Raw genomic sequence first — 21,183 nt, 5'->3', positions numbered from 1 at the left:
TTGCAAAAGCTGGCTTCCTGTGTGTGACACCAGGCGGGGAAAATCCGCGAAAGTACACCGGCCCAGTGGGGCTCAGCTGTGAAAGACTGTGAGTGTGACCTGTCTATGTCTGTCTACTGTCCTCTTGCGTGAAACTCTTGCGAGTGGGGCAAAAAGAGCCTCCAGAAACCTCGCTCGCCCAGACGCCATTTTCAGGGAGGGACTTCAGAGCATAAAAACCGGCTAACCTTTGCAAAAGCTGGCTTCCTGTGTGTGACACCAGGCGGGGAAAATCCGCGAAAGTACACCGGCCCAGTGGGGCTCAGCTGTGAAAGACTGTGAGTGTGACCTGTCTATGTCTGTCTACTGTCCTCTTGCGTGAAACTCTTGCGAGTGGGGCAAAAAGAGCCTCCAGAAACCTCGCTCGCCCAGACGCCATTTTCTGGGAGGGACTTCAGAGCATAAAAACCGGCTAACCTTTGCAAAAGCTGGCTTCCTGTGTGTGACACCAGGCGGGGAAAATCCGCGAAAGTACACCGGCCCAGTGGGGCTCAGCTGTGAAAGACTGTGAGTGTGACCTGTCTATGTCTGTCTACTGTCCTCTTGCGTGAAACTCTTGCGAGTGGGGCAAAAAGAGCCTCCAGAAACCTCGCTCGCCCAGACGCCATTTTCAGGGAGGGACTTCAGAGCATAAAAACCGGCTAACCTTTGCAAAAGCTGGCTTCCTGTGTGTGACACCAGGCGGGGAAAATCCGCGAAAGTACACCGGCCCAGTGGGGCTCAGCTGTGAAAGACTGTGAGTGTGACCTGTCTATGTCTGTCTACTGTCCTCTTGCGTGAAACTCTTGCGAGTGGGGCAAAAAGAGCCTCCAGAAACCTCGCTCGCCCAGACGCCATTTTCAGGGAGGGACTTCAGAGCATAAAAACCGGCTAACCTTTGCAAAAGCTGGCTTCCTGTGTGTGACACCAGGCGGGGAAAATCCGCGAAAGTACACCGGCCCAGTGGGGCTCAGCTGTGAAAGACTGTGAGTGTGACCTGTCTATGTCTGTCTACTGTCCTCTTGCGTGAAACTCTTGCGAGTGGGGCAAAAGAGCCTCCAGAAACCTCGCTCGCCCAGACGCCATTTCAGGGAGGGACTTCAGAGCATAAAAACCGGCTAACCTTTGCAAAAGCTGGCTTCCTGTGTGTGACACCAGGCGGGGAAAATCCGCGAAAGTACACCGGCCCAGTGGGGCTCAGCTGTGAAAGACTGTGAGTGTGACCTGTCTATGTCTGTCTACTGTCCTCTTGCGTGAAACTCTTGCGAGTGGGGCAAAAAGAGCCTCCAGAAACCTCGCTCGCCCAGACGCCATTTTCAGGGAGGGACTTCAGAGCATAAAAACCGGCTAACCTTTGCAAAAGCTGGCTTCCTGTGTGTGACACCAGGCGGGGAAAATCCGCGAAAGTACACCGGCCCAGTGGGGCTCAGCTGTGAAAGACTGTGAGTGTGACCTGTCTATGTCTGTCTACTGTCCTCTTGCGTGAAACTCTTGCGAGTGGGGCAAAAAGAGCCTCCAGAAACCTCGCTCGCCCAGACGCCATTTTCAGGGAGGGACTTCAGAGCATAAAAACCGGCTAACCTTTGCAAAAGCTGGCTTCCTGTGTGTGACACCAGGCGGGGAAAATCCGCGAAAGTACACCGGCCCAGTGGGGCTCAGCTGTGAAAGACTGTGAGTGTGACCTGTCTATGTCTGTCTACTGTCCTCTTGCGTGAAACTCTTGCGAGTGGGGCAAAAAGAGCCTCCAGAAACCTCGCTCGCCCAGACGCCATTTTCAGGGAGGGACTTCAGAGCATAAAAACCGGCTAACCTTTGCAAAAGCTGGCTTCCTGTGTGTGACACCAGGCGGGGAAAATCCGCGAAAGTACACCGGCCCAGTGGGGCTCAGCTGTGAAAGACTGTGAGTGTGACCTGTCTATGTCTGTCTACTGTCCTCTTGCGTGAAACTCTTGCGAGTGGGGCAAAAAGAGCCTCCAGAAACCTCGCTCGCCCAGACGCCATTTTCAGGGAGGGACTTCAGAGCATAAAAACCGGCTTACCTTTGCAAAAGCTGGCTTCCTGTGTGTGACACCAGGCGGGGAAAATCCGCGAAAGTACACCGGCCCAGTGGGGCTCAGCTGTGAAAGACTGTGAGTGTGACCTGTCTATGTCTGTCTACTGTCCTCTTGCGTGAAACTCTTGCGAGTGGGGCAAAAAGAGCCTCCAGAAACCTCGCTCGCCCAGACGCCATTTTCAGGGAGGGACTTCAGAGCATAAAAACCGGCTAACCTTTGCAAAAGCTGGCTTCCTGTGTGTGACACCAGGCGGGGAAAATCCGCGAAAGTACACCGGCCCAGTGGGGCTCAGCTGTGAAAGACTGTGAGTGTGACCTGTCTATGTCTGTCTACTGTCCTCTTGCGTGAAACTCTTGCGAGTGGGGCAAAAAGAGCCTCCAGAAACCTCGCTCGCCCAGACGCCATTTTCAGGGAGGGACTTCAGAGCATAAAAACCGGCTAACCTTTGCAAAAGCTGGCTTCCTGTGTGTGACACCAGGCGGGGAAAATCCGCGAAAGTACACCGGCCCAGTGGGGCTCAGCTGTGAAAGACTGTGAGTGTGACCTGTCTATGTCTGTCTACTGTCCTCTTGCGTGAAACTCTTGCGAGTGGGGCAAAAAGAGCCTCCAGAAACCTCGCTCGCCCAGACGCCATTTTCAGGGAGGGACTTCAGAGCATAAAAACCGGCTAACCTTTGCAAAAGCTGGCTTCCTGTGTGTGACACCAGGCGGGGAAAATCCGCGAAAGTACACCGGCCCAGTGGGGCTCAGCTGTGAAAGACTGTGAGTGTGACCTGTCTATGTCTGTCTACTGTCCTCTTGCGTGAAACTCTTGCGAGTGGGGCAAAAAGAGCCTCCAGAAACCTCGCTCGCCCAGACGCCATTTTCAGGGAGGGACTTCAGAGCATAAAAACCGGCTAACCTTTGCAAAAGCTGGCTTCCTGTGTGTGACACCAGGCGGGGAAAATCCGCGAAAGTACACCGGCCCAGTGGGGCTCAGCTGTGAAAGACTGTGAGTGTGACCTGTCTATGTCTGTCTACTGTCCTCTTGCGTGAAACTCTTGCGAGTGGGGCAAAAAGAGCCTCCAGAAACCTCGCTCGCCCAGACGCCATTTTCAGGGAGGGACTTCAGAGCATAAAAACCGGCTAACCTTTGCAAAAGCTGGCTTCCTGTGTGTGACACCAGGCGGGAAAATCCGCGAAAGTACACCGGCCCAGTGGGGCTCAGCTGTGAAAGACTGTGAGTGTGACCTGTCTATGTCTGTCTACTGTCCTCTTGCGTGAAACTCTTGCGAGTGGGGCAAAAAGAGCCTCCAGAAACCTCGCTCGCCCAGACGCCATTTTCAGGGAGGGACTTCAGAGCATAAAAACCGGCTAACCTTTGCAAAAGCTGGCTTCCTGTGTGTGACACCAGGCGGGGAAAATCCGCGAAAGTACACCGGCCCAGTGGGGCTCAGCTGTGAAAGACTGTGAGTGTGACCTGTCTATGTCTGTCTACTGTCCTCTTGCGTGAAACTCTTGCGAGTGGGGCAAAAAGAGCCTCCAGAAACCTCGCTCGCCCAGACGCCATTTTCAGGGAGGGACTTCAGAGCATAAAAACCGGCTAACCTTTGCAAAAGCTGGCTTCCTGTGTGTGACACCAGGCGGGGAAAATCCGCGAAAGTACACCGGCCCAGTGGGGCTCAGCTGTGAAAGACTGTGAGTGTGACCTGTCTATGTCTGTCTACTGTCCTCTTGCGTGAAACTCTTGCGAGTGGGGCAAAAAGAGCCTCCAGAAACCTCGCTCGCCCAGACGCCATTTTCAGGGAGGGACTTCAGAGCATAAAAACCGGCTAACCTTTGCAAAAGCTGGCTTCCTGTGTGTGACACCAGGCGGGGAAAATCCGCGAAAGTACACCGGCCCAGTGGGGCTCAGCTGTGAAAGACTGTGAGTGTGACCTGTCTATGTCTGTCTACTGTCCTCTTGCGTGAAACTCTTGCGAGTGGGGCAAAAAGAGCCTCCAGAAACCTCGCTCGCCCAGACGCCATTTTCAGGGAGGGACTTCAGAGCATAAAAACCGGCTAACCTTTGCAAAAGCTGGCTTCCTGTGTGTGACACCAGGCGGGGAAAATCCGCGAAAGTACACCGGCCCAGTGGGGCTCAGCTGTGAAAGACTGTGAGTGTGACCTGTCTATGTCTGTCTACTGTCCTCTTGCGTGAAACTCTTGCGAGTGGGGCAAAAAGAGCCTCCAGAAACCTCGCTCGCCCAGACGCCATTTTCAGGGAGGGACTTCAGAGCATAAAAACCGGCTAACCTTTGCAAAAGCTGGCTTCCTGTGTGTGACACCAGGCGGGGAAAATCCGCGAAAGTACACCGGCCCACGTGGGGCTCAGCTGTGAAAGACTGTGAGTGTGACCTGTCTATGTCTGTCTACTGTCCTCTTGCGTGAAACTCTTGCGAGTGGGGCAAAAAGAGCCTCCAGAAACCTCGCTCGCCCAGACGCCATTTTCAGGGAGGGACTTCAGAGCATAAAAACCGGCTAACCTTTGCAAAAGCTGGCTTCCTGTGTGTGACACCAGGCGGGGGGAAAAATCCGCGAAAGTACACCGGCCCAGTGGGGCTCAGCTGTGAAAGACTGTGAGTGTGACCTGTCTATGTCTGTCTACTGTCCTCTTGCGTGAAACTCTTGCGAGTGGGGCAAAAAGAGCCTCCAGAAACCTCGCTCGCCCAGACGCCATTTTCAGGGAGGACTTCAGAGCATAAAAACCGGCTAACCTTTGCAAAAGCTGGCTTCCTGTGTGTGACACCAGGCGGGGAAAATCCGCGAAAGTACACCGGCCCAGTGGGGCTCAGCTGTGAAAGACTGTGAGTGTGACCTGTCTATGTCTGTCTACTGTCCTCTTGCGTGAAACTCTTGCGAGTGGGGCAAAAAGAGCCTCCAGAAACCTCGCTCGCCAGACGCCATTTTCAGGGAGGGACTTCAGAGCATAAAAACCGGCTAACCTTTGCAAAAGCTGGCTTCCTGTGTGTGACACCAGGCGGGGAAAATCCGCGAAAGTACACCGGCCCAGTGGGGCTCAGCTGTGAAAGACTGTGAGTGTGACCTGTCTATGTCTGTCTACTGTCCTCTTGCGTGAAACTCTTGCGAGTGGGGCAAAAGAGCCTCCAGAAACCTCGCTCCCAGACGCCATTTTCAGGGAGGGACTTCAGAGCATAAAAACCGGCTAACCTTTGCAAAAGCTGGCTTCCTGTGTGTGACACCAGGCGGGGAAAATCCGCGAAAGTACACCGGCCCAGTGGGGCTCAGCTGTGAAAGACTGTGAGTGTGACCTGTCTATGTCTGTCTACTGTCCTCTTGCGTGAAACTCTTGCGAGTGGGGCAAAAAGAGCCTCCAGAAACCTCGCTCGCCCAGACGCCATTTTCAGGGAGGGACTTCAGAGCATAAAAACCGGCTAACCTTTGCAAAAGCTGGCTTCCTGTGTGTGACACCAGGCGGGGAAAATCCGCGAAAGTACACCGGCCCAGTGGGGCTCAGCTGTGAAAGACTGTGAGTGTGACCTGTCTATGTCTGTCTACTGTCCTCTTGCGTGAAACTCTTGCGAGTGGGGCAAAAAGAGCCTCCAGAAACCTCGCTCGCCCAGACGCCATTTTCAGGGAGGGACTTCAGAGCATAAAAACCGGCTAACCTTTGCAACAGCTGGCTTCCTGTGTGTGACACCAGGCGGGGAAAATCCGCGAAAGTACACCGGCCCAGTGGGGCTCAGCTGTGAAAGACTGTGAGTGTGACCTGTCTATGTCTGTCTACTGTCCTCTTGCGTGAAACTCTTGCGAGTGGGGCAAAAAGAGCCTCCAGAAACCTCGCTCGCCCAGACGCCATTTTCAGGGAGGGACTTCAGAGCATAAAAACCGGCTAACCTTTGCAAAAGCTGGCTTCCTGTGTGTGACACCAGGCGGGAAAATCCGCGAAAGTACACCGGCCCAGTGGGGCTCAGCTGTGAAAGACTGTGAGTGTGACCTGTCTATGTCTGTCTACTGTCCTCTTGCGTGAAACTCTTGCGAGTGGGGCAAAAAGAGCCTCCAGAAACCTCGCTCGCCCAGACGCCATTTTCAGGGAGGGACTTCAGAGCATAAAAACCGGCTAACCTTTGCAAAAGCTGGCTTCCTGTGTGTGACACCAGGCGGGGAAAATCCGCGAAAGTACACCGGGCCAGTGGGGCTCAGCTGTGAAAGACTGTGAGTGTGACCTGTCTATGTCTGTCTACTGTCCTCTTGCGTGAAACTCTTGCGAGTGGGGCAAAAAGAGCCTCCAGAAACCTCGCTCGCCCAGACGCCATTTTCAGGGAGGGACTTCAGAGCATAAAAACCGGCTAACCTTTGCAAAAGCTGGCTTCCTGTGTGTGACACCAGGCGGGGAAAATCCGCGAAAGTACACCGGCCCAGTGGGGCTCAGCTGTGAAAGACTGTGAGTGTGACCTGTCTATGTCTGTCTACTGTCCTCTTGCGTGAAACTCTTGCGAGTGGGGCAAAAAGAGCCTCCAGAAACCTCGCTCGCCCAGACGCCATTTTCAGGGAGGGACTTCAGAGCATAAAAACCGGCTAACCTTTGCAAAAGCTGGCTCCTGTGTGTGACACCAGGCGGGGAAAATCCGCGAAAGTACACCGGCCCAGTGGGGCTCAGCTGTGAAAGACTGTGAGTGTGACCTGTCTATGTCTGTCTACTGTCCTCTTGCGTGAAACTCTTGCGAGTGGGGCAAAAAGAGCCTCCAGAAACCTCGCTCGCCAGACGCATTTTCAGGGAGGGACTTCAGAGCATAAAAACCGGCTAACCTTTGCAAAACTGGCTCCCTGTGTGTGACACAGGCGGGGAAAATCCACGAAAGTACACCGGGCCCAGTGGGGCTCAGCTGTGAAAGACTGTGAGTGTGACCTGTCTATGTCTGTCTACTGTCTTGCGTGAAACTCTTGCGAGTGGGGCAAAAAGAGCCTCCAGAAACCTCGCTCGCCCAGACGCCATTTTCAGGGAGGGACTTCAGAGCATAAAAACCGGCTAACCTTTGCAAAAGCTGGCTCCTGTGTGTGACACCAGGCGGGGAAAATCCGCGAAAGTACACCGGCCCAGTGGGGCTCAGCTGTGAAAGACTGTGAGTGTGACCTGTCTATGTCTGTCTACTGTCCTCTTGCGTGAAACTCTTGCGAGTGGGGCAAAAAGAGCCTCCAGAAACCTCGCTCGCCCAGACGCCATTTTCAGGGAGGGACTTCAGAGCATAAAAACCGGCTAACCTTTGCAAAAGCTGGCTCCCTGTGTGTGACACCAGGCGGGGAAAATCCGCGAAAGTACACCGGCCCAGTGGGGCTCAGCTGTGAAAGACTGTGAGTGTGACCTGTCTATGTCTGTCTACTGTCCTCTTGCGTGAAACTCTTGCGAGTGGGGCAAAAGAGCCTCCAGAAACCTCGCTCACCCAGACGCCATTTTCAGGGAGGGACTTCAGAGCATAAAAACCGGCTAACCTTTGCAAAAGCTGGCTCCCTGTGTGTGACACCAGGCGGGGAAAATCCGCGAAAGTACACCGGCCCAGTGGGGCTCAGCTGTGAAAGACTGTGAGTGTGACCTGTCTATGTCTGTCTACTGTCCTCTTGCGTGAAACTCTTGCGAGTGGGGCAAAAAGAGCCTCCAGAAACCTCGCTCGCCCAGACGCCATTTTCAGGGAGGGACTTCAGAGCATAAAAAACCGGCTAACCTTTGCAAAAGCTGGCTTCCTGTGTGTGACACCAGGCGGGGAAAATCCGCGAAAGTACACCGGCCCAGTGGGGCTCAGCTGTGAAAGACTGTGAGTGTGACCTGTCTATGTCTGTCTACTGTCCTCTTGCGTGAAACTCTTGCGAGTGGGGCAAAAAGAGCCTGAGAAACCTCGCTCGCCCAGACGCCATTTTCAGGGAGGGACTTCAGAGCATAAAAACCGGCTAACCTTTGCAAAAGCTGGCTTCCTGTGTGTGACACCAGGCGGGGAAAATCCGCGAAAGTACACCGGCCCAGTGGGGCTCAGCTGTGAAAGACTGTGAGTGTGACCTGTCTATGTCTGTCTACTGTCCTCTTGCGTGAAACTCTTGCGAGTGGGGCAAAAAGAGCCTCCAGAAACCTCGCTCGCCCAGACGCCATTTTCAGGGAGGGACTACAGAGCATAAAAACCGGCTAACCTTTGCAAAAGCTGGCTCCCTGTGTGTGACACCAGGCGGGGAAAATCCGCGAAAGTACACCGGCCCAGTGGGGCTCAGCTGTGAAAGACTGTGAGTGTGACCTGTCTATGTCTGTCTACTGTCCTCTTGCGTGAAACTCTTGCGAGTGGGGCAAAAAGAGCCTCCAGAAACCTCGCTCGCCCAGACGCCATTTTCAGGGAGGGACTTCAGAGCATAAAACCGGCTAACCTTTGCAAAAGCTGGCTTCCTGTGTGTGACACCAGGCGGGGAAAATCCGCGAAAGTACACCGGCCCAGTGGGGCTCAGCTGTGAAAGACTGTGAGTGTGACCTGTCTATGTCTGTCTACTGTCCTCTTGCGTGAAACTCTTGCGAGTGGGGCAAAAAGAGCCTCCAGAAACCTCGCTCGCCCAGACGCCATTTTCAGGGAGGGACTTCAGAGCATAAAAACCGGCAAACCTTTGCAAAAGCTGGCTTCCTGTGTGTGACACCAGGCGGGGAAAATCCGCGAAAGTACACCGCCCAGTGGGGCTCAGCTGTGAAAGACTGTGAGTGTGACCTGTCTATGTCTGTCTACTGTCCTCTTGCGTGAAACTCTTGCGAGTGGGGCAAAAAGAGCCTCCAGAAACCTCGCTCGCCCAGACGCCATTTTCAGGGAGGGACTTCAGAGCATAAAAACCGGCTAACCTTTGCAAAAGCTGGCTTCCTGTGTGTGACACCAGGCGGGGAAAATCCGCGAAAGTACACCGGCCCAGTGGGGCTCAGCTGTGAAAGACTGTGAGTGTGACCTGTCTATGTCTGTCTACTGTCCTCTTGCGTGAAACTCTTGCGAGTGGGGCAAAAAGAGCCTCCAGAAACCTCGCTCGCCCAGACGCCATTTTCAGGGAGGGACTTCAGAGCATAAAAACCGGCTAACCTTTGCAAAAGCTGGCTTCCTGTGTGTGACACCAGGCGGGGAAAATCCGCGAAAGTACACCGGCCCAGTGGGGCTCAGCTGTGAAAGACTGTGAGTGTGACCTGTCTATGTCTGTCTACTGTCCTCTTGCGTGAAACTCTTGCGAGTGGGGCAAAAAGAGCCTCCAGAAACCTCGCTCGCCCAGACGCCATTTTCAGGGAGGGACTTCAGAGCATAAAAACCGGCTAACCTTTGCAAAAGCTGGCTTCCTGTGTGTGACACCAGGCGGGGAAAATCCGCGAAAGTACACCGGCCCAGTGGGGCTCAGCTGTGAAAGACTGTGAGTGTGACCTGTCTATGTCTGTCTACTGTCCTCTTGCGTGAAACTCTTGCGAGTGGGGCAAAAAGAGCCTCCAGAAACCTCGCTCGCCCAGACGCCATTTTCAGGGAGGGACTTCAGAGCATAAAAACCGGCTAACCTTTGCAAAAGCTGGCTTCCTGTGTGTGACACCAGGCGGGAAAATCCGCGAAAGTACACCGGCCCAGTGGGGCTCAGCTGTGAAAGACTGTGAGTGTGACCTGTCTATGTCTGTCTACTGTCCTCTTGCGTGAAACTCTGCGAGTGGGGCAAAAAGAGCCTCCAGAAACCTCGCTCGCCCAGACGCCATTTTCAGGGAGGGACTTCAGAGCATAAAAACCGGCTAACCTTTGCAAAAGCTGGCTTCCTGTGTGTGACACCAGGCGGGGAAAAATCCGCGAAAGTACACCGGCCCAGTGGGGCTCAGCTGTGAAACTGTGAGTGTGACCTGTCTATGTCTGTCTACTGTCCTCTTGCGTGAAACTCTTGCGAGTGGGGCAAAAAGAGCCTCCAGAAACCTCGCTCGCCCAGACGCCATTTTCAGGAGGGACTTCAGAGCATAAAAACCGGCTAACCTTTGCAAAAGCTGGCTTCCTGTGTGTGACACCAGGCGGGGAAAATCCGCGAAAGTACACCGGCCCAGTGGGGCTCAGCTGTGAAAGACTGTGAGTGTGACCTGTCTATGTCTGTCTACTGTCCTCTTGCGTGAAACTCTTGCGAGTGGGGCAAAAAGAGCCTCAATAAACCTCGCTCGCCCAGACGCCATTTTCAGGGAGGGACTTCATAGCATAAAAACCGGCTAACCTTTGCAAAAGCTGGCTTCCTGTGTGTGACACCAGGCGGGGAAAATCCGCGAAAGTACACCGGCCCAGTGGGGCTCAGCTGTGAAAGACTGTGAGTGTGACCTGTCTATGTCTGTCTACTGTCCTCTTGCGTGAAACTCTTGCGAGTGGGGCAAAAAGAGCCTCCAGAAACCTCGCTCGCCCAGACGCCATTTTCAGGGGGAGGGACTTCAGAGCATAAAAACCGGCTAACCTTTGCAAAAGCTGGCTCCCTGTGTGTGACACCAGGCGGGGAAAATCCGCGAAAGTACACCGGCCCAGTGGGGCTCAGCTGTGAAAGACTGTGAGTGTGACCTGTCTATGTCTGTCTACTGTCCTCTTGCGTGAAACTCTTGCGAGTGGGGCAAAAAGAGGCTCAGAGGAGCACGGCCGCTCCGCTTCGCTACGCGGCCGTGCACTCTTTCTAAGGAAAGAACTCCATTGCAACAAGAAGGAAAAAATCATACTAAGAACGGCGCTATATCACAGAAGCAAACATTTCTCTCTGGACTGTCTTCTCTGTTGCATGCTCGGGCCTAAGATTTGACCCAGTGTGAGGCTTCATCCACGGAGGACTCCCCTCCTTAGAGGCAAGTCAGCCCATCCAGAAAGGGAGGAGCCAGAGGAGTGTGCTGCCTACATCATATAGACAATGAATACCACCACAACACGTAGAAAAAACCCACAATACAAGTGTGACAATGGGGAAACAACGCAGGCCAGCATCAGACATAGAGAATGAAGATGACAATTCTGAGGACCAGATAATGACTGAACAACTAATCAACCTCTCAGATAAGGACTTTAGAATAGCAATATGGAAGGTGCTCAACAGACTCCAAGAAACCATGGATCGAGTTGAACAGAACACTAATAAGAACCAAGAAAATATGAAGGCAGAAATGACAAAACTCCAAACTGAAATAACATGTCAACTAACAGGACTGAAAAAGTCAGTAAAGAAGTGAATGACAAAATGGATAAGCTCTGGGACAGGGTATCAGAAGCTGAGAATAGACTTGGTGCTGTGGAAGATGAGATACATAACAATTCCACACAGCAGGAGAGATTGGACAAAAAAACTTAAAGCAAATGAGCAGACAATGGAAAAATTAGTCAAAGAATGGGAACAGACGAAAATAGAAGTCTATGATAAGATCAACAGAAACAACTTAAGAATCATTGGAGTCCCAGAGACCCAGGAAGAAAATTTCCAGGAAGAATCAATGGTCAAGAACATCATTAAAGAGAAACTTCCAGAGCTAAAGAATATATGTGATCAAATCCTGCATGCCCGAAGAGTACCAACCAAAAGAGACCCCAGAAAAACCACCCCAAGACACATCCTAGTCACAATGACAAATCCCACAGATAGAGACAGAATTCTGAAAACAGCAAGATCAAAAGGGGAAATCATGTTCAAGCAAGCTTCCCTGAGATTTACAGCAGACCTGTCACCAGAAACGCTCAATGCCAGAAAGCAGTGGTGGGATATTGTGACAAGACTGAATGAAATGAATGCTTCACCCAGAATACTATACCCAGCAAAACTCACTTTCCGGTTTGACGGAAGAATACATGGTTTTACAGACAAAAAACAGCTCAGAAACTTCACAGACACAAAACCAGTCTTAAGAGAAAAACTGAAAGACCTAATCTAAGACAAGACTACCCAAAAGACACACCAAATTTTGAAATAAAGATGGCGTTAAATCCCAGGACAATTCTTTCTCTCAACGTTAATGGACTAAATGCACCAGTTAAGAGACACAGAGTGGCTAAATGGATCAAAAAACTCAATCCAACCTTCTGCTGCCTACAAGAAACGCACCTGAATAGTCAGAACAAACATAGACTCAAAATAAAAGGCTGGAGAAAAGTTATCCAAGCAAACAACACCCATAAAAAAGCTGGAGTGGCCATACTAATATCAGATAATGCAAACTTTATACTCAGGAAGGTTGTAAGGGACAAAGATGGACATTTTATATTAATCAAGGGGTACGTAGAGCAGGAAGAATTCACTCTCCTAAACATATATGCACCGAATGAGGGGCCAGCAAAATATTTAATACAACTGTTGACAAATCTGAAAAATAATATCAACAACAACACAATAATTGTGGGGGACCTTAACACGGCCTTGTCAACACTGGACAGGTCAACCAGACTGAAACCCAACAAGAATATACTAGACCTGAGGAGAGAAATGGAAGAAAGAGGCCTAGTGGATATATATAGGACACTCCATCCCCAGAAACCTGGATACACATTCTTCTCCAATGTACATGGGACATTCTCCAGGATAGACTACATGCTGGCACATAAAACATACCTCCATAAGATCAAGAGAATAGAAATTTTGCAGACTACCTTCGCTGACCACAAGGCTCTGAAATTATTTGTGAACTCCAAAGGGACTCAGAAGAAACACTTTAACACCTGGAAGTTAAACAGCCTCATGCTCAATAACCAGTGGGTCCGAGATGAAATCAAGGAGGAAATAAAAAGGTTCCTGGAAACAAATGACAATAAAGACACAAACTCTCAGAACCTATGGGACACAGCAAAAGCAGTACTGAGAGGAAAATTTATAGCTTTGCAAGCACACATCAGGAAGGAAGAAGGAGCCTACCTGAGTAGCTTAATGACACAGCTAATAGAACTAGAAAATGCTCAACAAAAGGACCCAAGAATAGGAAGACAGAAGGAAATAACAAAGGTGAGAGCAGAAATCAACGAAGTGGAAACTCAAAAAACAATCCGAAAGATCAACGAAAGCAGAAGTTGGTTCTTTGAAAAAATAAACAAGATTGATAGACCACTGGCAAACCTAACAAAGAAAGAGAGAGAGAGAAACTTGATAACTCGTATCAGGAATGAAAAAGGAGAGATCACTACTGATATGACAGAGATTCAAAGGGTAATCAGAAACTACTTTGAAAAACTCTACGCCACTAAAAATGAGAACCTGGAAGAAATGGATAAATTCTTGGACTCTTATAATCTTCCACGGTTGAAGGAAGAGGATGTAGCATATCTAAACACCCCCATCACCATTGATGAAATTAAAACAGTAATCAAATGTCTGCCGAAAAACAAAAGCCCAGGTCCAGATGGATTCACTAATGAATTCTATCAAACTTTCCAAGAGGAACTACTGCCAATCTTGGCAAGACTCTTTCATGAAATTGAACAAACAGAAACACTTCCAAATAGCTTTTATGAAGCCAACATCACCTTGATACCTAAACCAGACAGAGACGCTACCAAAAAAGAAAATTACAGACCAATATCACTGATGAATGCAGATGCAAAGATCCTCAACAAAATCCTGGCAAATAGGATTCAATGCCTCGTTAAGAAGATCATCCACTACGATCAAGTAGGTTTCATCCCAGGAATGCAAGGCTGGTTTAACATCCGTAAATCTATCAACATAATACACAACATCAATAACAAGAAAAATAAAAACCACATGATCATATCAATAGATGCAGAGAAAGCATTTGATAAGGTCCAACACCCATTCTTGATCAAAACTCTCAGCAAGATGGGAATGGAGGGAACCTTTCTCAATATAGTGAAGGCCATCTACCACAAGCCAGTGGCAAATATTATCCTCAATGGAGAAAAACTGAAAGCCTTCCCTCTAAATTCTGGCACAAGACAAGGCTGTCCTCTCTCACCACTCCTATTCAACATAGCACTGGAAGTACTTGCTATAGCGATTAGGCAAGAAAAGGATATCAAGGGAATCCAGATAGGAAAGGAAGAAGTCAAGCTCTCACTGTTTGCAGATGACATGATACTCTACTTAGAAAACCCTAAAGACTCTATCAAAAAGCTTCTAGAAACAATAGACTCATATAGCAAGGTGGCAGGCTACAAAATTAACACACAAAAATCAATGGCCTTTCTATATACCAATAGTAATAAGGATGAAATGGACATTAAGAAAACAACCCCATTCACAATAGTACCACACAAACTCAAATATCTTGGAATCAACTTGACTAAATATGTGAAGGACCTATACAAAGAAAACTATAAAACTCTGCTCCAAGAAATAAGAGAGGACACACGGAAATGGAAACACATACCCTGCTCATGGATTGGCAGGATTAACATCATCAAAATGTCAATACTCCCCAAGGCATTATACAGATTTAATGCCATCCCTCTAAAGATACCCATGACATTCTTCAAAGAAGTGGATCAGACACTTTTGAAATTCATTTGGAACAATAAACACCCTCGAATAGCTAAAGCAATCATTGGGGAAAAGAATATGGGAGGAATTACTTTTCCCAACTTTAAACTGTACTACAAAGCAACAGTTATCAAAACAGCATGGTATTGGAATAAGGATAGGTCCTCAGATCAGTGGAATAGGCTTGAATACTCAGAAAATGTTCCCCAGAGATACAACCATCTAATTTTTGATAAAGGAGCAGGAAATCCTAAATGGAGCAGGGAAAGCCTCTTCAACAAGTGGTGTTGGCACAATTGGATAGCCACTTGCAAAAAATTAAACTTAGACCCCCAGCTAACATCATGTACAAAGGTAAAATCCAAATGGATTAAAGACCTCGATATCAGCCCCAAAACCATAAGATATATAGAACAGCACATAGGCAAAACACTACAGGACATTACAGGCATCTTCAAGGAGGAAACTGCACTCTCCAAGCAAGTGAAAACAGAGATTAACAGATGGGAATATATTAAGCTGAGAAGCTTCTGCACCTCAAAGGAAATAGTGCCCAGGATACAAGAGCCACCGACTGAGTGGGAGAAACTATTCACCCAATACCCATCAGATAAGGGGCTAATCTCCAAAATATACAAGGCACTGACAGAACTTTACAAGAAAAAAACATCTAACCCCATCAAAAAATGGGGAGAAGAAATGAACAGACACTTTGACAAAGAAGAAATACGCATGGCCAAAAGACACATGAAAAAATGTTCCACATCACTAATCATCAGGGAGATGCAAATCAAAACAACGATGAGATACCACCTCACACCCCAGAGAATGGCACACATCACAAAGAATGAGAATAAACAGTGTTGGCGGGGATGTGGAGAGAAAGGAACTCTTATCCACTGCTGGTGGGAATGCTGTCTAGTTCAACCTTTATGGAAAGCGATATGGAGATTCCTCCAAAAACTGGAAATCGAGCTCCCATACGATCCAGCTATACCACTCCTAGGAATATACCCTAGGAACACAAAAATACAATACAAAAACCCCTTCCTTACACCTATATTCATTGCAGCTCTATTTACCATAGCAAGACTCTGGAAACAACCAAGATGCCCTTCAACAGACGAATGGCTAAAGAAACTGTGGTACATATACACAATGGAATATTATGCAGCTGTCAGGAGAGATGAAGTCATGAAATTTTCCTATACATGGATGTACATGGAATCTATTATGCTGAGTGAAATAAGTCAGAGAGAGAGAGAGAAAAACGCAGAATGGTCTCACTCATCTATGGGTTTTAAGAAAAATGAAAGACACCCTTGTAATAATAATTTTCAGACACAAAAGAGAAAAGAGCTGGAAGTTCCAGCTCACCTCAGGAAGCTCACCACAAAGAGTGATGAGTTTAGTTAGAGAAATAACTACATTGTGAACTGTCCTAATAATGAGAATGTATGAGGGAAATGTAGAGCCTGTTTAGGGTACAGGCGGGGGTTGGGTGGGGAGGAGGGAGATTTGGGACTTGGGTGATGGGAATGTTGCACTGGTGATGGGTGGTGTTCCTTTTATGACTGAAACCCAAACACAATCATGTATGTAATCAAGGTGTTTAAATAAAAAAAAATTATGCATTAAAAAAAATGGCAATACTCCCCAGGGCATTATACAGATTTAATGCTATCCCTCTAAAGATACCCATGACATTCTTCAAAGAAGTGGATCAGGCACTTTTGAAATTCATTTGGAACAATAAACACCCTCGAATAGCTAAAGCAATCATTGGGAAAAAGAATATGGGAGGAATTACTTTCCCCAACTTTAAACTTTACTACAAAGCAATAGTTATCAAAACAGCATGGTATTGGAAAACGGACAGGCCCTCAGATCAGTGGAATAGGCTTGAATACTCAGAAAATGTTCCCCAGACATACAATCACCTAATGTTTGATAAAGGAGCAAGAAATCCTAAATGGAGCAAAGAAAGCCTCTTCAACAAGTGGTGTTGGCACAACTGGCTAGCCACCTGCAAAATATTGAACTTAGACCCCCAGCTAACATCATGTACAAAGGTAAAATCCAAATGCATTAAAGACCTCGATATCAGCCCCAAAACCATAAGATATATAGAAAAGCACATAGGCAAAACACTCCAGGACATTGAGACTACAGGCATCTTCAAGGAGGAAACTGCACTCTCTAAGCAAGTGAAAGCAGAGATTAACAGATGGGAATATATTAAGCTGAGAAGCTTCTGCACCTCAAAGGAAATAGTGCCCAGGATACAAGAGCCACCCACTGAGTAGGAGAAACTATTCACCCAATATCCATCAGATAAGTGGCTAATCTCCAAAATATACAAGGCACTGACAGAACTTTACAAGAAAAAAAATCTAATCCCATCAAAAAATGGGGAGAAGAAATGAACAGACACTTTGACAAAGAAGAAATACAAATGGCCAAAGGACACATAAAAAAATGCTCCACATCACTAATCATCAGGGAGATGCAAATCAAAACAATGATGAGATACCACCTCACACCACAGAGAATGGCACACATCACAAAGAATGAGAATAAACAGTATTGGTGGGGATGTGGAGAGAAAGGAACTCTTATCCACTGCTGGTGGGAATGCCACCTAGTTCAACCTTTATGGAAAGCGATATGGAGATTCCTCCACAAACTGGAAATCGAGCTCCCATACGATCTAGCTATACCACTCCTAGGAATATACCCTAGGAACACAAAAATACAATACAAAAACCCATTCCTTACACCTATATTCATTGCAGCACTATTTACCATAGGAAGACTCTGGAAACAACCAAGATGCCCTTCAACAGACGAATGGCTAAAGAAACTGTGGTACATATACACAATGGAATATTATGCAGCTGTCAGGAGAGATGACGTCATGAAATTTTCCTATACATGGATGTACACGGAATCTATTATGCTGAGTGAAATAAGTCAGAAAGAGAGAGAAAAACGCAGAATGGTCTCACTCATCTATGGGTTTTACGAAAAATAAAAGACATTCTTGCAATAATAATTTTCAGACACAAAAGAGAAAAGAGCTTGAAGTTTCAGCTCACCACAGGAAGCTCACCACAAAGAGTGATGAGTTTAGTTAGAGAAATAACTACATTTTGAACTTTCCTAATAATGAGAATGTATGAGGGAAATGGAGAGCCTGTTTAGAGTACAGGCGGGGGTCGGGCGGGGAGGAGGGAGACTTGGGACATTGGTGATGGGAATGTTGCAGTGGTGATGGATGGTGTTCTTTACATGACTGAAACCCAAGCACAATCATGTATGTAATCAGGTGTTTAAAAAAAAAAGAATGTGTATTTCTCTTGTAGGCGAAGAGACCCTGCATTAAATTATAGAAGTATACATCTCAAGAAGGGAGATGCGGGTGCAAAAAAAAAAAAAAAGAAAATTTAAGTTGGGGCCAGAGAGATAGCATGGAGAAAAGGCATTTGCCTTTCCTGTAAGAGGTCATCAGTTCGAATCCCGGCGTCCCTTATGGTCCCCCGTGCCTGCCAGGAGCAATTTCTGAGCCTGGAGCCAGGAATAACCCCTGAGCATTGCCAGGTGTGACCCAAAAACCACCAAAAAAAAAAAGAAAGAAAAAGAAAAAAAAAAAGCAAATTTAAGTTGGGGCCAGAGAGATAGCATGGAGGAAAGGCATTTGCCTTTCCTGTAAGAGGTCATCGGTTCGAATCCCGGAGTACCTTATGGTCCCCCGTGCCTGCCAGGAGCAATTTCTGAGCCTGGAGCCAGGAATAACCCCTGAGCATTGCCAGGTGTGACCCAAAAACCACCAAAAAAAAAAAAAAAAGAAAGAAAAAGAAAAAAAAAAGAAAATTTAAGTTACCGGTATATTTTGCAGAAAAATTATATTTATGAAAAAAGCTGATATGTTAATTTTACACTTTAAACTTTGTTGCTATGGGAATATTAAGGTCCCACCTTTGACTGGTGGAAGCCAGGAATACAAAATCTTATATTACCCTTCATTAATATTCAGAGAGGGGGAGATGCCACCCCATCCCCATCTTGCTATGTAACCTTACCTGATAGTAACCTTACCCCTCCATTTCTGGGAGGGGTCTTTGGGAGGTGTCAAGAGGATTACTTCAGGGGCAGGAAGAGGATTTGGAGGATTGATTGAGGGAGATTGAGGAAGAGGGATGGAAGAAGAAGCAGCAGGAGGAGAGAGAGCTGGCAGGATGGAGGGAGAAGTAAAATGTTGAATGCAGGGCTGATTATGAATCCAGCATAAAAGGTTATATAGAAATCATACCTGTTGGCTAGGGCCTGGAATAAAGCTGGTGTCTCCTAAAACCTGACTGCCTGTGAGTCTTTTTCTTGCAGCCACCCTGAACCCTCAGACCCGCCAGCTAAAGGGAGTTGGAGGAGCATGATTTGGGCAGGAGGAGAAAGGCCTCTCTTCATCCATTTCACCATAATCCATCTCCATTCAACACTCCATAATTAATCTGTTTTTCTACAGCACAACTTAAAAAATGGAAAACTACCAACAAAATTAAACATAAATAGGCAGATAAAGAAAATAATAAAACTCAGAGAAGAAAAGAATGAACTTCAAACCCCCAAAACAATTCAAAACATCAATGAAAGCAAAAGTTGGCTCTTTGAAAAAATAAACAAGACCAATCAACCACTAGCAAGACTTATAAAGAAAGAAAAACTTAAAAAAAAAAAACAAATGAAAAGGGGAGATTACTACAAATACTGAAGAAATTCAAAGTGTAATCAAAGATTACTTTGATAAACTTTATGCCACAAAACAAGAGACCCAAGAAGAAATGGTTCAATTCTTGTACTCCTATAACCTCCAAACGTTGAAGTAAGTGATCTGGAATATCTGAACAGACCAATCGCAATTAAGGAATTTAAAATAGTAATCCCAAGGCTTCCCCAAAACAAGCTAACGAATTCTTTTAAAACTTTCAAGAGACCTACTCCCAATCCTTCTCAGGTTCTTTTAGGAAAATGAAGAAACAGAAACACTCCAAAATAGTTTTTATAAAAGTTAACATCGTGCTTGCTTCGGCAGCACATATACTAAAATTGGAACGATACAGAGAAGATTAGCATGGCCCCTGCGCAAGGATGTCATGCAAATTCGTGAAGCGTTCCATATTTAAAAAAAAAAGTTAACATTACCTCGATACCAAAAATGGACAGATGCCACAAAAAAGAAAACTACATGCCAATATCCTTGGTGAACACAGATGCAATGATACTCAACAAAATCTCAGCAAATATGATTTAATGGCTCATCAAGAAGGTCATATACATGACCAAGTAAGATTCATTACAGAGATTCAAGGATTGTATATCATGCAAGTCAATAACTATAATGCATCATATGAACAACTAATAACATAAATAAAAATCATATGATCATATCAATAGATGCAGAGGAAGAGTTTGACAGGGTCCAACACCCATTCATGATAAAGACTCTTAACAAGATGGAAATATATATATATATAGGCAAATATGGGCAATATAGGCAAAGCCATTTACCACAAGCCCATCGCAAATAATACACTCAAAGGAAAAATAATAATAATAGCCTTTTCCATATAATCTGGCACAAGACAAGGCTGCCCGTCTTGCCACTTCTATTCAACATAGTACTAGAACTACCTGCCATAGCAATCAGGCAAGAAAAATGTATCAAGGGCATCCAGATAGGAAAGGAAGAAATCAAGCACTCACTGTTTGCAGATGACATGATACTATATTTAGAAAATTCTAAAGACTCCACAAAAAGCTTCTAGAAAAAAATAGATATGTATATTAAAGAGGCAGGTTACAAAATTAACACATAAAAATTCATGGTATATTGTCACAGACAGCCAGAGACCAAACCCTGTTATGGAATTCTGCAGGACAAGCTATACTGCATACAATACATGCCTATATTGAATATAACTCCTCTTATATATTATCCCTTATCCCCCCCTTCAGAACTTCTATTCTCTCACCCTCCAATCTTGATTCATTATTCCCCTCCCACTTATTTATCTCTCCTTACCCTCTGTTCTTAACTCATTAGATACTGAGACCGACCTCCTGTCCCACTAAGCCACAACCCAGCTTCCAAAGTAAAAAGCCCCCCTCTCAATCCCACATCTCGAACCCTGACAAGACACTGCAACCACCATCACAATGATTCATTCTATGTGGCCCTTCTTCTCACACACACACACACACACACACACACACACACACACACACACACACGCCAAATGAGGACTGTTTCATGCTACCAGATTCAGCTCCAGAAGGACCCTCAGCTCAAGGACACTACCTGATCCATTACTGCTGCAAACCAATTCACATGCTCAATAAGATCACAGTGTGGGATGACATTGTGCCCTGGATCTCACCCTCCCCCAAGAATAACTCAAAAGACTTAATGTGGATATGTATATTTCTTTGTATGTTTAATACCTCAACATTTATACCTTTTAGTATGTTTATTTCACAAGGTAAAGGTAGCTTTTTCCATCTCTATTTTTATATATGTATATGTAGAATTAAATATTAATTATTATACAGTCCTTGGTGGTGCATGGAGTGGATAGGAGGGCCTTTCTCGGCCTACCCAGAACCTGCAGCTTCT

At 46.8% G+C, this 21,183-nt stretch overlaps 1 non-coding gene across 1 annotated transcript; it reads left to right on the top strand.

The window, feature by feature from the left end:
• The first annotated feature begins 19,586 nt into the window (after window positions 1-19,586).
• LOC126031600 (U6 spliceosomal RNA) lies at window positions 19,587-19,693 on the top strand. The gene has a single exon (XR_007503433.1). It is a non-coding gene; the product is annotated as a U6 spliceosomal RNA (small nuclear RNA).
• Window positions 19,694-21,183: the final 1,490 nt, after the last annotated feature.

This window comes from Suncus etruscus, chromosome 15 (genome assembly GCF_024139225.1).
Source record: "Suncus etruscus isolate mSunEtr1 chromosome 15, mSunEtr1.pri.cur, whole genome shotgun sequence".
Classification (NCBI taxonomy): domain Eukaryota; kingdom Metazoa; phylum Chordata; class Mammalia; order Eulipotyphla; family Soricidae; genus Suncus; species Suncus etruscus.
Note: the sequence above shows the minus strand (reverse complement) of the source record. Positions and strands in the feature narration are given on the sequence as shown.